The following is a 15,596-nucleotide window of genomic DNA, read 5'->3' on the forward strand; positions in this document are numbered from 1 at the left end:
CGTCTATTCCTAAGAGATTTGTATTGTAATACCCTGAAACAATCCCACAATGCATCGCTTTTTTAGAAAAATCGAAAACTCCGATAAGATCTATTGTTATTTGTTTGTATTTATGGCTGTCATTTTCTTCTATTTATATGATGACACTTTTTTCCTTTCTTTATGTTTTTTCTTGAAATACAATAGCATATTTATAATATTTAAACCAATCAAAATTAGTAAATTCTTTTTGACCAATTGGCAATATTTCCGCCAATCCTTCAGTTTGAACCACCTCCCAATTTAGTAATCATCTATTTTTATCAAGCCTGAAAGCCTGCCGTCCACTAGTGCTATTTTTGGTAATCGCGAAATGTTATCTCATGTCTGAAGTTTTTTTTAGATTTTACATGTCCACTATTAAATAGGATACAATACAATCACACTACACTAAGGCACACACCAAAAGTCAAAAATGCTCTCATGTGATGAAGATGTTTTTATCGCAAAATGATTTTCTCTCATTTTTTCTTCGATCACATGTAATTCGATCTTATGCAAACATTGAAATAAAAGAAATGCAGGTGGTTCTATTGTTAAAAACTATCGCGAAACCTTTGTTTCGCGATTGGATATAATCTTGAGTGAAAACTTTTTCACTCCCTATCTATCGTGAAATAAAATAACGCGATAGACAGGTTAATTTCACGATAGACAGTGTTATTTATAGATTATTATTTCGCGATAGCTAAAAATAGCCTAGTGGACAGCAGGCTTAATAGTTACTGCCTTACTTGGGGATTGGAGAATTTAAAATTTCCCACGGGGAAAACTATCTTTCTTCTTCAAATTCAATCTTCATTTTGAGATATTTTTTAAATTTTTTAAATATTTCCTATCTATATAGGAAATATTTGTTAAAACGGTAATTTTTCTTCTCCTTCTTCTTCTTCTTCTTCTCCTCCAAGTCTAACGCTCGATTTTGGTCAATTTCGTGAGTTTTTAACACGAAGCGTGTCGTCCAGAGACGGCGAAAAGCTTCCCGGCCCTTATCTTTTTTGAGAGCCGGTGGTCGTTGTGTTTTGACTCGATAACGTCAAAGTTGTGAATTTTTCGTCGATGAGGCAATAAGCTGGCAAATCCAAGTCGACTTGAATTAATAAGTGCTTGAAAATTACCGTTTTTCGGCCAACTTGGCTGACACTTTAAGAAAATGCGCTCGCAGTGCTGTGTTTCCTAGTCTCACAGTGGAAAAAGGATAGAAACCACTAGAAACTGGTTTGTTGTTTGTTGGCTTGGTAGTCAGTAGATGAGAAACTGGCTGGATGTTTGGGGAATGAAATTATCTGGGTTATCAAGATAGTAAGCTGTTGCATTATAGGTAATTTCCTAATCCTTTTCGAGCTCACTCTTTTCTCTTTACAGTAGAAGGCTAGCAGCAAGTTTCACATTGAGACAGTGTAGTGTTTTTCAACATTTTCGTCGTGTAAAGCAAAAAAAACTTTACATATCATATAACATACTTTGATTTGCTGTGTTCTTTTTAGAACAAGCAGTCATTCAAAGATTCTTAGCTATTTTCTATAGTGAAGGTCTTCCCTGTGTCAAAGCAGGAACTGCGGATTAAATATCCGCAACTTAGTGCTAAAATCTGCACCAAAGCAAAGCTATTGAAACAAAGTATACACTATTGAACAAACAAATAATACATTGATTACAAACAAATCTTGTGCGAAGGGAAATCCGTACCTAGAAACTTGTGCGAAGGGAAATCCGTACCTAGAAACTTGTGCGAAGGGAAATCCGCACCTAGAAACTTGTGCGAAGGAAAATCCGCACCTAGAAACTTGTGCGAAGGAAAATCTGCACCTAGAAACTTGTGTGAAGGGAAATCCGTACCTAGAAACTTGTGCGAAGGGAAATCCGTTCCTAGAAACTTGTGCAAAGGGAAATCTGCACTTTGAAACTTATATACGTATATATAATAAAAACCTTGTACAAACAAAACCTTTCCCTAATACCTACACCTCTACCTTCTTATATACCAAACACGTGAGATAAAATATATACAAATATTCATATACTTTTTGAAATCCTTTCACCTTACTTTTGCGAAAGCTTACAGAATTGCAATATGATATCCATCGAAGCCTATCGCGCATGTATAGGAAGTTTTGCTTTTACAGCTCAGCGAAATGTAAAAGGTGTTTGTAAGTCTATTGTTATTGGTTCTTTCCTTTGCAATAATGCTATTTTTCAAATTTTTAGACCGATGCGATTTGTAGCCCTTTTATTCTTCCTTTTCGTTGCAATTCCCAAATCGTACGAGATAACATTTTTCGAAACACCACTGGTTTTTTTACACCTTTCCAGAAATGGTATGTTTGTCCCATATCCGAACGTTACTTATGGACTTATAGATTCAAACCTTATATTTATGAAAGTTAATTACACACTCCTATTATCAGGGGATATAGAACTCAACCCAGGTCCAAGAACTGACAATAGTAAAATTGTGCAAGGAAACTTTAAACCAAGCTCATGAAAATGTTTGGGGTAATGCTGATAAACAATCTGCTACAAATTCACTATTTTCGATATGTTGGACAAAGGTTAGAAAATTAACATTTGGAAAGATTTGTTTGGATTTTATTTGCATTCTGGGACGAGATCTTCAAGGATACTTTCTTAAATCGGTCGTTACTATTGATGAAATACCTCAACGTGTTGTATAGAAAATAACCAGTTTGAAAAACATGTTCGCAATTGATATATGCATTGATACCTCCAAGATGAGAGTGCAGTTGACACAAATATTTTTGGTCTACTTTTTAGTGAACACGTTACTGGAGCAATTTTTTTTATTAATGACCATTGCGTACAATATTGAAAGTAAATTGAAAAAGAAAATATAAAATTTACATGTTTAATTGTCTAAGTTGACAGTGAAGGCAAAATTGTTGAAAAAGACAATGGCAGGTCAATTTTGCTCGAATTTTCAGGTTGGATGATGTAACCAATTATGTTTGTTCCATCCATGATGATTGCACAACATTAAAATAGCTTATATAGAAGTAAATTTTTGAGAATCAAAGCAACTTAGTAAAAAAATGAATAACTTTAAAAGAACAGTGTTTATAATGATTATCTTCAAAACAGTGCAGAAAACATGGACGTCAACATCAAAATAAAACAAGGCAAGCGACATTATGAAAATCATTCAGAGGAAATCAGCAAAAGAGACGTAAGACAGAAAATCTTTCTAGTATAACTGAATACAATTATAAATACTATGATCAAAACTCTGAAAAAATCAAAGAAAACAAAAAAGAACATTATGAGAAAAATTCAGAAAACATCAAAGAAAACAAAAAGAACATTATGAAAAAAACTCTGAAAACATCAAGAAAACAGAAAACATATGAAAAAAAGGAACATTATGAAAAAAACTCTGAAAACATCAAAAAAAGAAAGAACATTATGAAAAACAAAAAATAAAAAACAAGAAAAACATTATGAAAAATTCAGAAACATCAAAAGACATTATCAAAATAACTTTGAAAACATCAAAGAAACAGAAAAGAACTTATCAAAACCAATTCAAAAACATCAAGAAACAAAAAAGAACATTATGAAAAAAACTCCAAAAACATCAAAGAAAACAGAAAAGAACATTATCAAAAAAATTCAGAAACTATTAAAGAAAAAAACAGAAAGTATCAAAAAGACAAAGAAGATAGTGACAAAAAAGATTCAGATAGGGATAAAAGAATATCAAAATTTAAAGAAAAAATTAAAGAAGGTCCTCTCTACATATGTGTTTCTTGTCACCGTTGCCTTTACAGAAGAGCGGTCATGCAATTTAAAGAAGAAAAGTACAATAAAAGTGGATTCGATCCAAAGTGTAGTCCTATCCTAGTTTTTCTGATAATCAACTTATATTTGTAAAACTTGTGATAAAAAGCTTTTGAACAAGAAATTCCGTGTCAGAGTGTAAGTAACAAAATTGAGTTGTATGATATGCCAGATCATTTACAAAACATTAACAAGATGGAACGGCGGTTATATCACAGCGTATTTTTGTTGCAAAAATCAAGATCGTGCCAAAGGACAATTTCCTAAAATCAAGGGTATTGTGTGCAATATTCCAATTGAAACTGAAGAGGTCTGTAATGTGTTACCAAGAACACTTGATGAGAGCAATGTTATTTTCATGAAGTTGAAACGCAAATTGTGTTACAATGGTCATGTATTATCTGAGGCTGTCAGACCTGACATTGTTTTTTCTATTTTGAATCACCTAAAAAGTGTCAACCCATTATATGAACATGTTAATGTGCAAGATATTTTAACAGAGAATGCTTTCAACATAAGATTTGTGGATGACAAAGATATTGATTTTTCCACTATTGGTCGTGAACAATCCCAAACATCTGCAGAAGTTATTTTAAGATTTATTGATGATAGAGATGTCAAGCAAATTCATAACTTTGAGGAAAAAGATGAGTTTGAAAATGAGGATCCAATGGATCAGCATCGGTTGACTTGTGTTGAAACAACTTTGATTTCGAAATGCCCTCATGCAATTGTTGATGACGAAAATATTGTTGTGGCTCCAGGTGAAGGAAAAGCTCCTTTGAATGTTTTGAAAGATGAAAAAGTGGAAGTATTGGCCTTTCCTGATTTATTCCCAACTGGAAAATTTGGCTTATCAGAATACAGAGATGTTAAACTCACTCATACAAAATATTTCAATCAACGTTCTCTTAAATTACACAAGCGATTTGCATCTGATTCTGATTACCTCTTTTTTGCTAACTTTGTTTCACAACAAACTAATTTGCGTAATCAAATGAATGTGGCAATGCGTAAAGTTTCAGGGAGAAATATCAGTGCAGGTATGCTAAGTAGCAATTTCAAAGAAAATGTGAAAAACTTTGTAGTTAATGAGGAAGCTTACACTTTTATGAATAGTGTCAAAGGTTCTGCTGCTTATTGGAAAAACATGTTATCTGATGTGTTAGCTATGGTCAAACAACTTGGAATTCCTTCATTTTTCATGACACTGTCCTGTGCTGACTTGAGGTGGAACGAATTGCCCTACATAATTTCTAGGTTAAACGGACAAGAGCTATCTGACGAGGAGATAATCGCATTGCCATATTTTGAAAGATGTGAGCTTCTGAATAGTAATCCAGTTCTTTTAGTAAGGCACTTTCAATATCGCGTTGAAGTTTTCTATAAAGAGATTGTTATTAACGGGCATTAGGAAAGTGTGAAATTCCATGTAATTAGAATAGAATTCCAGTTCAGAGGTTCTCCCCATGCACATTGTCTCTTATGGGTTGAAAATATGCCAGTTTAACACTAGAGAGTATTGAAGAATATACACAATTTTGGATTCTGCTATCTCTGCCAATATACCCACTGAACCATCTAGGTTGAAAGAACTTGTTGAGCAGTATCAGGTTCACCGCCATTCGAAAACATGTCAAAAGTATGGAAATAAAGAATGTCGTTTTGGATTCGGTAAATTTTTCACCCACAGAACAATAATTGCAAACCCATTACCTCCAGATACACCTGATAAGGATCAAATTCAATTGAAGCAAAAAGAAATATTTTCAAAAGTTAAAAATTATATTGATGAATTTTTAAATCCTCAAAAAAGAAACTTTTTGTACCCTGAAAGACCAAACTATGAAAATATTCCAAATATTGACGAAGTTCTTGAGTCTCTAGATATTTCGCTTACAGATTATGAAAATGCGTTATCAATATCCACAGATGAAAATGACTTCAGGTTCACCTTAAAAGAAATACAAATTCTTGTTTTGTAAACAACTATTTTGAAGAGGGACTCTTGGCATGGCAAGCCAATATCGATCTCCAACCAGTGTTTAATCATTACAAAGCAGTGCAATATATGTGTGCATACTTTTCAAAAAATGAAACTTCCAGCTCAAATGCAATGAAGGAGGCTTTAGCAGAGTGTAAAGAACTTGAAAAAGATAAGTTTGAAACAATGCAAAAGTTAGCTCAAGCATACAGTGATAACAGAGAATGTTCTGTTCAAGAAGCTGTCTATCAGTTGATGCCTGAACTTTGGTTACGCAAAGGATACCCTCAGGTCATGTTTGTAAATACTAATTTACCAGAGGAGCGTTTTCATATGTTCAAGTCTGAGGAGGAATTGGTGAGCTTCCTGAGGATAGTGAAGATGTTTTCAAGAAAAACATACTGGATAGATATATTGATCGACCCCAAAGCTTTTTCAACGGAAAATACAGAGAAATTGATAGTTTATGTTATGCACAATTTTGCAGCAACTTTGAACTTGATAAAAAAATTGATTATACAGAACTTATAAATGACAGTCAGCCTAATGTGCTTGATGACACTGTTGTTGAAGAAAACCATGTTGAAAACCCGCTTCCTAAGAAAATTCCCCTAATGAATTCTAAAGAATGTATGAGATGTCGTAAAGTGAGAAAAGTTCTCCGAACATACACACCAAATCGTCATTTATTCCAGAGAAGTATGCTCATCACCTTTTGATGTTGTTTTATCCCTTTCGCAAAGAAGAAGATCTCAAATTAGATGACTCATATATGCTGAAATTGTCCAGTCCTGATGTTTTAGAAAAAGTCAATAGAAACAGAGAAATTTTTGAGCCAAACTCCGAGTTGGTTGAAAGTGCCTTACAAAACTATCGGAGTGATTTATTAACAAATCAGAACGCTTTCGCCCAACAAGAGAATGACGAAGTATTTAATCTGCTAAATGAGGAGTTAGATAACAATACCCATATTGAGGAAGAACTGCATATTGATGATGAAGCTTTGGCCAATTTAGCTCCAGCTGCTGTTCATAGTACAACTTTTTCAGAGGAAGAATTGAGGTTGAACATTGAGTCTTTGAACGAAAAGCAACGAGAAATCTTTGATGTTGTCTATATGTCAATTAAACGATATGTACAGAACAAGAATTTAGAATCTCCGGAAGAAATTGAACCACTTCGTATCTTTTTAACTGCAGCTGGTGGATGTGGAAAAAGTTATCTTCTCAAATGTCTGTATGATGTTTTAAACAAGCTTCTTTGTCGTAAAGGTGACGCATCTAAAGCCAAAATCTTGCGATTGGCACCAACCGGTGTTGCTGCAATCAATATTGATGGTACAACAATACATACTGGTCTGGGGTATCCCGTCACGGTTTTCTACCACTAAGTGATAAACAAAGAACTAATTTTCGTCTCAAACTTCAAGACATTAGCGTGATTTTCATTGACGAAGTATCCATGGTGAGTCCACAGACTTTATTGCAAATTCACCAACGCCTTTGTGAAATATTTGGGACATCTGACCGTATACCGTTTGCCAATAAGACAGTTATTGTTAGTGGTGATCTATATCAGTTACCTCCTGTTTTTGGTGGCCCAGTGTTTGCGTTGAACGGATTTGTGATAAATTTATTAAAACTTTGGCGCCAATTTAAATTTGCTGAGCTTAATGAGGTTATGCGCCAACAGGGTGACAATACATTTGTAAATTTGCTGAACAACATTAGAATAGGAATCATAACAGAAGAAGATGAAAGAATCTTGAGATCCAAATTTATTTCACAAGATGATCCAAATTACCCGTGGGATGCTTTGCATTTATTTGCAGAAAACAGCATGGTGAAAGCTCACAATGACAAAATGATTGAAACATTGTCAACACCTATTATCAATATTTTTGCCACTGAACAATACCCTCGTGGACTTACAGAAAGTAAAATTCAGGAAATTAGAAACAAAAAATATACAGATACTGGAGGTATAACTTATCAACTTACTCTAAGAGTCGGTGCTCGAGTTTTGTTGACTACAAATCTGGACATAAACGATAGACTTGTAAATGGGCAACTTGGCACAGTTAAGCACATTAAAGTTTTGAATGGTAAATGTGAAAAAATATATGTCCTTTTTGATGATGTTAAAGCTGGAAATGAAAAAATGAAAAGTGATGACTTTGCACGCCGCAATGGTTGTGTTCCAATTGAAAGAACTGAAGCTAAATTTGGTACCTCCAAAAGAAAAGAAATGGTAACAGTAGTCTGGACACAATTTCCTCTTATTCTAGCATATGCTTGTACTGTGCATAAAGTGCAAGGGTTGACCCTTCAAAAGATTGTTGTCAGTTTTCAGCTGCATAGGCAAAACCAATTTAAACCAGGTCAAATGTATGTTGCATTGAGTCGTGTTACTTCCCTCAACGGCTTATTTCTTATTGGTGATTATTCATCTTCGGCTATCAAATCTAGTAAACTTGCTGATGGAGAGTATGAAAGACTTCGGCGTGAAGAAAATATTTTGGAACCACTCAATTCATTCCCCCCCTCAGAAGAGAATCTGGTTTTGACTTTTCTAAATATCAGATCGCTCAGAGGAAAATCTGCTTCACTAAAGCACCATAAAGAAGTTTATGATTCTGACGTTGTTTTTTTTGCAGAGACTCAAATCAATTGTGATTCAAATATTGAAGAAGTGGAATACAACATGAAACCTTTTACAATGATCTTTAACAATGATATAGACAAATTTAAAAGCTTGGCGATTGGATACAAAGAATCTATCTCTATTCTGGAACACGAGCATGTATCTGGGTTTTCTTATTTAAAACTTAAGAAAAATACATACTGTGACAGGACTTTCAACATTCTTTTACTCTACCGCAGTCATCAAGAAACACTGACCTCTTTTTTTTCTAGTCTACACACAGTGCTATCTGAGTTACCAGATATCGATATTATTTTTGGCGATTTTAATATTGACCTGCTGAAAGAAAGTGAAGAAAAACGAAATCTATTATACTGCCTTCAAGATTTCAATCCACTCGTTGATTTTCCAACACATGTAGATGGAGGTGCCATTGATCATATTTTCCTCAATAGCTCCTTTAATGATGCCTTGGTGGATGGTCTTAAATTTTGCACATGCCTTTCAGATCACGATGTTTTGAAAATTGAAATTTTTTGATAGTTTTATGTTTTATTAATAGAAAACAGGGATTCAGATTTCCAATTTATGATACAATAGGGGTGGGTGGGGGATGGGAGTCAAGGGACTCCTTTTAACGCAGTAGGCTTTTAAATGGCACAAGTTTGGGTATCTTCAAGAGTTTCAAGCTAGGACTTAAAAATACAGTCACTGACAACTTAGATATTTCAGTACCTGCAAACTTATGCCATATAAAATCCTATCTAAACTTTCATCGTTAGGCACAAACCTCAAAGATTAAGGCAGTTTATTTTTGTATAATGAATGAAAGTGACATATAATGGTCATTTTGATCATTCATATAAAAATAAAGAGTTCTTTTATTACCATACAGTGAAATCTATGTTTAAATATTCTCAACTAAAGGCTTGTCGCTTGTCTTATTTAGCTGCTTAAATTTTGAGATATTTTCCAAAAATATGAGGGGCTTTGTGATAGGTCATACATGAATTAAAAAGATATGTTTTATTTAAATGAATTTATAAGATGCTAAAATTAGTATTTAGTTAATATTTTTGTAGAGTTTGTCTTTTGTTATACTGAATTTTAATAGGAATAGAAATCACTTGTGAGAAGAAAGGCCTGAGACTTCACTCTTTTGAAATTTTGTTAAAATTAAATTTTCTTTTGATGCTAATAAAATTCAGTCCTGGTTAAACGGACTAAACAATATTGTTCAATGTTTCGAAAGCATTTCTTGATTATGTGTTTCTTTCCTTTATTAATGAAGCACTTATTACAGTCGATAAGATTTTTTAAGAATTTTTTTTAGAATTTTTAAATTATTGAAATAAACTTGTGTTATTTTATTATTCTAGTTTTGTATTATTTCTTTGTTTACTGATTTGATTTTTTCATTTAGAATGTCTTATTTTAGTCAAAACTTATATTCTGAAACCTACTGTAAAAATATAAATGAATTGATACTTTTCATGCACCACAGAATGATAATGAACAATGATTAAAAATGATATTTAACTTTAATAGAACAATAAATAAATATGGACAAAAGTGATATTATTGTTGGTGTTTGTCATGGTGAATTTGGATCAAATATATTTCAAAGTCGTCATTCCGTATGATGTCACCCTCGACAGAAACGTATGAATAATAACCTTGTCAATTATAAATCATGTTTTGGATATTGAATTGCATTATAATCGTGAGTATAACAAAGTTTAACTATTCAATTTCTAGTCATCTTTTTTCACTATGAAGAAATTGGAAAAATGGTTTTGAAAATTTCATAAGGGTATAAGGTTCCTTATTGTTCCGAACATACATCTTGAAATTTCTGTCTGCCACTTTTGATAAATTATATATATTAAATCTTAGCTTAGTTGGGAGAGTAATCGCCCGCCAAGCGAGAGGTCGTAAGTTCAATCCCCACTCGATTCGTTACATTTGAGAGAATTGGGAAGTACATTAGTGCGAAATCTATCGACTCTTATAAATGTTTATTTTCTTTTATCAAAAATCCTCTAATTTCATTGTTTTTTTTTTCATTTTAAGCTTTACACTTGGATGCACATTCATTTGTCACGAAAACTCAGCGAAGTCGAATACATATTACACGTTTATTAATCATTCTTCATGATAAACATGCTGCATAAAGTTAAAAACAAATATCAAAATAAAGGTCGGATCTTGATCAAAATGTTGGGAAAAATGCTTGTCACACTGCTTTACATTTCTCCCGATAACGATGTATCCTGTTAACGATATATCCTGTATCCTGATTATGATGTATCCTATTTATGCTGTACCCTGTTTACACTATTTCCGCTAACGTTGTATGCTATTTACGTTTTATCATGTTACGTTCTATCCTGTTTGCAATGTTTCATGTTACGTTTCTGGTTTTAGTATCACTGGTGAATGTTCTCATGATTGTACCTTTGAATTTGATTGTACTTTTGGATTAACGGAATTGTATGTTTTGTGGATGATTCAATGTTTGTTATCAGACACTATTTTGCATGGAGAATAATGGACATAAATTTTCACAAAATGATATGATTTTATTTCGGAAAAATAGAAGTAGTGCATATTTTTTGTTTTTATGGGAATAAATGAAAGTTTTTAGAAACCTTTCATTACTTATTTTTACGAATGGTTACATTTTTGTTAGAACTTGACTTGTGAAAATATTATATATTTATTATAATAGCTGTTCAAAAAATGCTTGAACTAAGAAATAAACAAAAATACCATTGAAATACATTTAGATTATTTGCTTCCTTTGTGATATCTATTGAATTGATCAGACACTTGTATAGCAAATTGAGTTGATTTTTGGGGAAATTTTGGAAAATCTTTTTGGAATTTTTTAAAGCTTTTTTTTAAGGCATTCTCGCTATTTGAGGCTTTTGCGGAGGAAATATTTATCCGCATCTTTGCGGCTCTTGTTTCAATTTTGTTTCACCATGGAATTATTGAGCCTCCCCCCTCCCCCCCCCTTTTTTTGGGAAATCGGGGAAGTTTTCGGAAAAAATCGGGGAAAATGTCAAAAATAGAGGTCTTGCACATCTCGCTAAGTTACGTAATTTACGTAATTTCCGCCATTATGGAGTAAAACGTTCGATTTGCATAAAAAAGTATGACAAGGCTGTACTCGAGATATTATTCGACCGGATCTGGTCATGCACTTGAGAAAAACTTAACTCAGTAGGGACCTGTAAACCTGACTATGAAACACCGTGTTTGGTAGCGTCATATAAAGCCCCCAAATAGAAAGCGTTACGTAATTTTTCGTTTTACGTAACTTTAATCACATGCCATGACGCAAAATATTTGATTCTTCTAACTTGTCACGATCGATTGGAAAAGATGAAGCTTCTGCAGTTAATGTATCGCGATAGTAAGTGAAAAGATATGCGCTGCAGGCGAATTTTTGTACAAAAAATAGCTTAACATTATCAAAAATAGGTCAAACAAACTCGAGTATGACACCATGATGCTTAGCTCAGGGGTAAAGAGGCGCAACCATAGTTTATGCAGAGAGGAAAGTTTTGCATCTCTATCACTCGTGTTTGGCTAAAAATGCTCATTTAACACAATTGAAAAAGAATGTAGTCTAAATTCGTTGGAGGCAAGGTAGGATCGCTTGATAGCTTGTAAAATGAGGTAAAAGAATGAACATTTGCTGCGAGCGAAGCGATCAAAAAAAAATAAAAAGAAAGGTTTTAATCAGGGCTCGCGAATTAATTTCCTAACGTGGAGGGGCCGAAAACATAGTGAGTAAGGAGGCGCAACCATGTTTTGCACCGACAGGAGAAAATTTCTATTTTAACCCTCTGATGTGCTTAAATACGACTCCATTTCAGACTAATTTTGCCAAGAAATCAGGTTATCGAAAGTCTACATCAGGGGTAAAAATTTCTTTGAAATAAGTTTCTTTTTATTTACAAAAACGTGGTGAAGTCATGGCCGCCTCCTGCCCCCAGTGGCTCTGGATCACTCATCATGCATAACCATGGTTTTATCTTAAACAAACACTTTCAAGGGGGAAAATTAGAGTTATTTAAGATTCGAGGGCCAATACATATTTGGCTCGAGCGAAAAAATCTGGAAACTTAAGGTGTCTAGATTGCTAGAAAGCGCATCTAAATCATGAATCGTTTTATAAAATAGAGAATTTGAAAGTTGCTGATTTTTTTGTGCCCCTTCACCTGGCATCCCTTGAATTTGGGATAGGTGCGCACCTTGGGGTTTTCTACAAACTGTGAAAAGGAAACATTCACGCGTTCACGCAAAAACAGGGCAGATTCACGCATTCACGCAATAGAAATATGGATTTTCACGTTCACGCAAGTTTTTCAATTCACGCATTCACGCAATTTTTTTCGATTTTTACGCATTCACGCAACCAAAAAAGCCCATTCACGCATTCACACAAACCGCTGGGGGGCCCCATTATTATAGACACTGGAAGAACAACGGGCTGATTTTTGCCAATTTCTCATGTACAAGCCTTGTCCACAGTAATAACATTATTGTTCACCCTCCTTCCACCATTTAATGATTTTTCGTAGCATTTCAATGGCATTTCTCACCAAAATACACTTATAGTACTTATCCAATTCCCAAATGAGACTTTAAGTTCTCCTCCGAGATTCAAACTCATCTAGTTGATTACTAATTATACGTCGTTATGATGTTTTAAATTTCGAGAAAGATGCAAAAACATGCTATGCATAAGAAATTGAATATTGACACCAGAAACTTTTAAACTTCAACCTCGAAAAATTGCCCGTGCCACCATGTGTCACCAAGAGATTTTCATACCGCAGTGGAGCTACGAGACTCACGTCTAATATATGTCAACCTCAGCTCTTCTCGGAGAAATATTGGAAAGATATTCCCAATTCAAAATTTCGTGTCATTATATTATAAGCTTTTTGTTTGATTTTACTCGTCGGATGATGTTTTTTTCACACCAGATTTCATAATTGTATTCTAGCATTTATTTTCAAACTTTTAGCTAGCAAAAGTACGATCAGAAAAAGTTAGAGAACTTTTTAGAACTAAAGAGTATTAATCATTTTTCAAAATCAGAGTCATTCGAGCCGCCATGACAGTTGCCCTTTGCGGACAAAGCCTGTACATCGATTGTTTTCTGAAACAATATAAAGACAATACTTCGCTCTCCACCGTTTCGTTCGATGTTTATCCAGAGTCTCTATAATAAATCCATGATGCAGTCAAAACATGTGATTGCTCGAAAAAGTTCACGTGTTTTTATTTTCATGTTACTTGCTTTATTACAATTTACAGCCATGATAACTTTATTAGTGTCAATAAATTCGAATCTAGTCTGAATTGCAGAACTCTCTACTAAACCTAGCCTAGTTAACTAAGCCCGTATTTACAAGGCTAGACACACGGCTAATGGCAATAAAGCATTTTTGTATTTATGGATCTATCAAGTTTTCCTTGGAATACAGGTAGTATAGGTCTGCTTAATGATATACCAACCGCTTTCCGGTTCGGTTTTTTTTATATCGATTTATTCTACAGAATCTTGGGGGTTAATAATTTGATTGGCATTGATCTGATGTGCACGCAAAAACGATCGTTTCGAACGAGATGGTTGCACGTTAATTTTTTCTTTTCAGAATAATATTGTATTTCCCAAAGCAACATAGGAGAAAAATCGTTAAATCTTTTGTATTTTACACGCATTTTCTAGTCCACTAATCCACATGGTCAAGGGCATGTATGAGAAAACAAAAGAGCAAGGATAAGCGGATCAGGAAATGTAAAAGATTTTCTCCTGTGTTGCTGTGGAAAATAAAAAATTCCTTTTTGCAAAAGAAAACATAAACGTGAAACCATCTCTTTACATCCACAACTTATATGAATAGTTTTACGTTATTCAGCGTTTTATTACACGTTTTGTTACTCTTGTAGCTTACGCTGCCAGTGGAAAACGCCCCCTAAATTTGACTTAGTATTAAAAAGTAGATGAAACTTAACTCGGATCAAATTATGGTTTTGTGCTCGTTAGAAAGACATGTTTATGATTAATCATTACTTAGGTGAATTGAATGTAACTAGAGATAAAAATGAAAAAAATCACAAAGAAAAGACGAAATTAGTCAAGATGCATATTGTACTTAGTAATCATTGATGACAGTATTTGAGAAGGAAAACTGATCTTCTAGCTAAGTATGTCAATACTAGTGCCAAGCAAAGAACAGATATCAGTGAATAAATAACTCCGCTGACTCCGAATAGAGTTGAAGCTGTAAAATATCCTAAACACAAGGCAATTTTGATAGCTACCATTCTGAGTCCAATGACAGAGCACATTGAATGCACTGGAACAACCATAGAAAGAAGGACTGTTGTAAAGGCTGTTATGCCATATCCAACTACAAGATTTAATGTTAATGTTATGAGCAGCAATATGGATCTTAGAATAAAGCTTTCGATATCACAGCTCGCCAGAATGGTAAGAAGATTCATACTTATGCTGTTCCCAATAGCGCTGACTATGATAAGAAAGTAAATGTCAACACCGGTATTCAGACGTTGTATTCCCGTCATGATGTCAACTGCAATGAAGACGGTGATAACAGGAAAAACGCTCAGTCGTTCAATGGACCAATGAAAGACGTTCACTGCAATCATGTTCACCACTAAATCACCTTGAGTGTAAATGAAATCAATGATCAGAATTGTAACCAAGACTAGCACAATGTCTGGGTTTGTTAGCATTTCCAATGAGCTAAGCATCCTATCTGTCCCTGTTGAGTTGTTTACACTTTTCATGTTGGTTGTTTTAATGAATATCTCATACCCTTCTTCTTTAGTTAAGTCACATAACAGAAAACTAGCCATGATCAAGTACAAGGAGGATCTGAAAATTAGGACAACCGCAACAAAATTATACTGGTTGAAAGGGAGGCCGAACAGCTCGAAATTAACCCATTCAAATAAGACGGGGGAAGCAGGTGCTAATGCATGAGCAATGATGCTATACATATCTAATCGTATAGCAAGAGGTGCAAGTTCATCTGAAGTGTATGTTCAACTAATTTCACCTGAAAGGGAATAAAAAAAGTGTTTC

The sequence above is a fragment of the Clytia hemisphaerica genome, unplaced genomic scaffold (assembly GCF_902728285.1).
Source record: "Clytia hemisphaerica strain Z4C2 unplaced genomic scaffold, Clytia hemisphaerica genome assembly, whole genome shotgun sequence".
NCBI lineage: Eukaryota > Metazoa > Cnidaria > Hydrozoa > Leptothecata > Clytiidae > Clytia > Clytia hemisphaerica.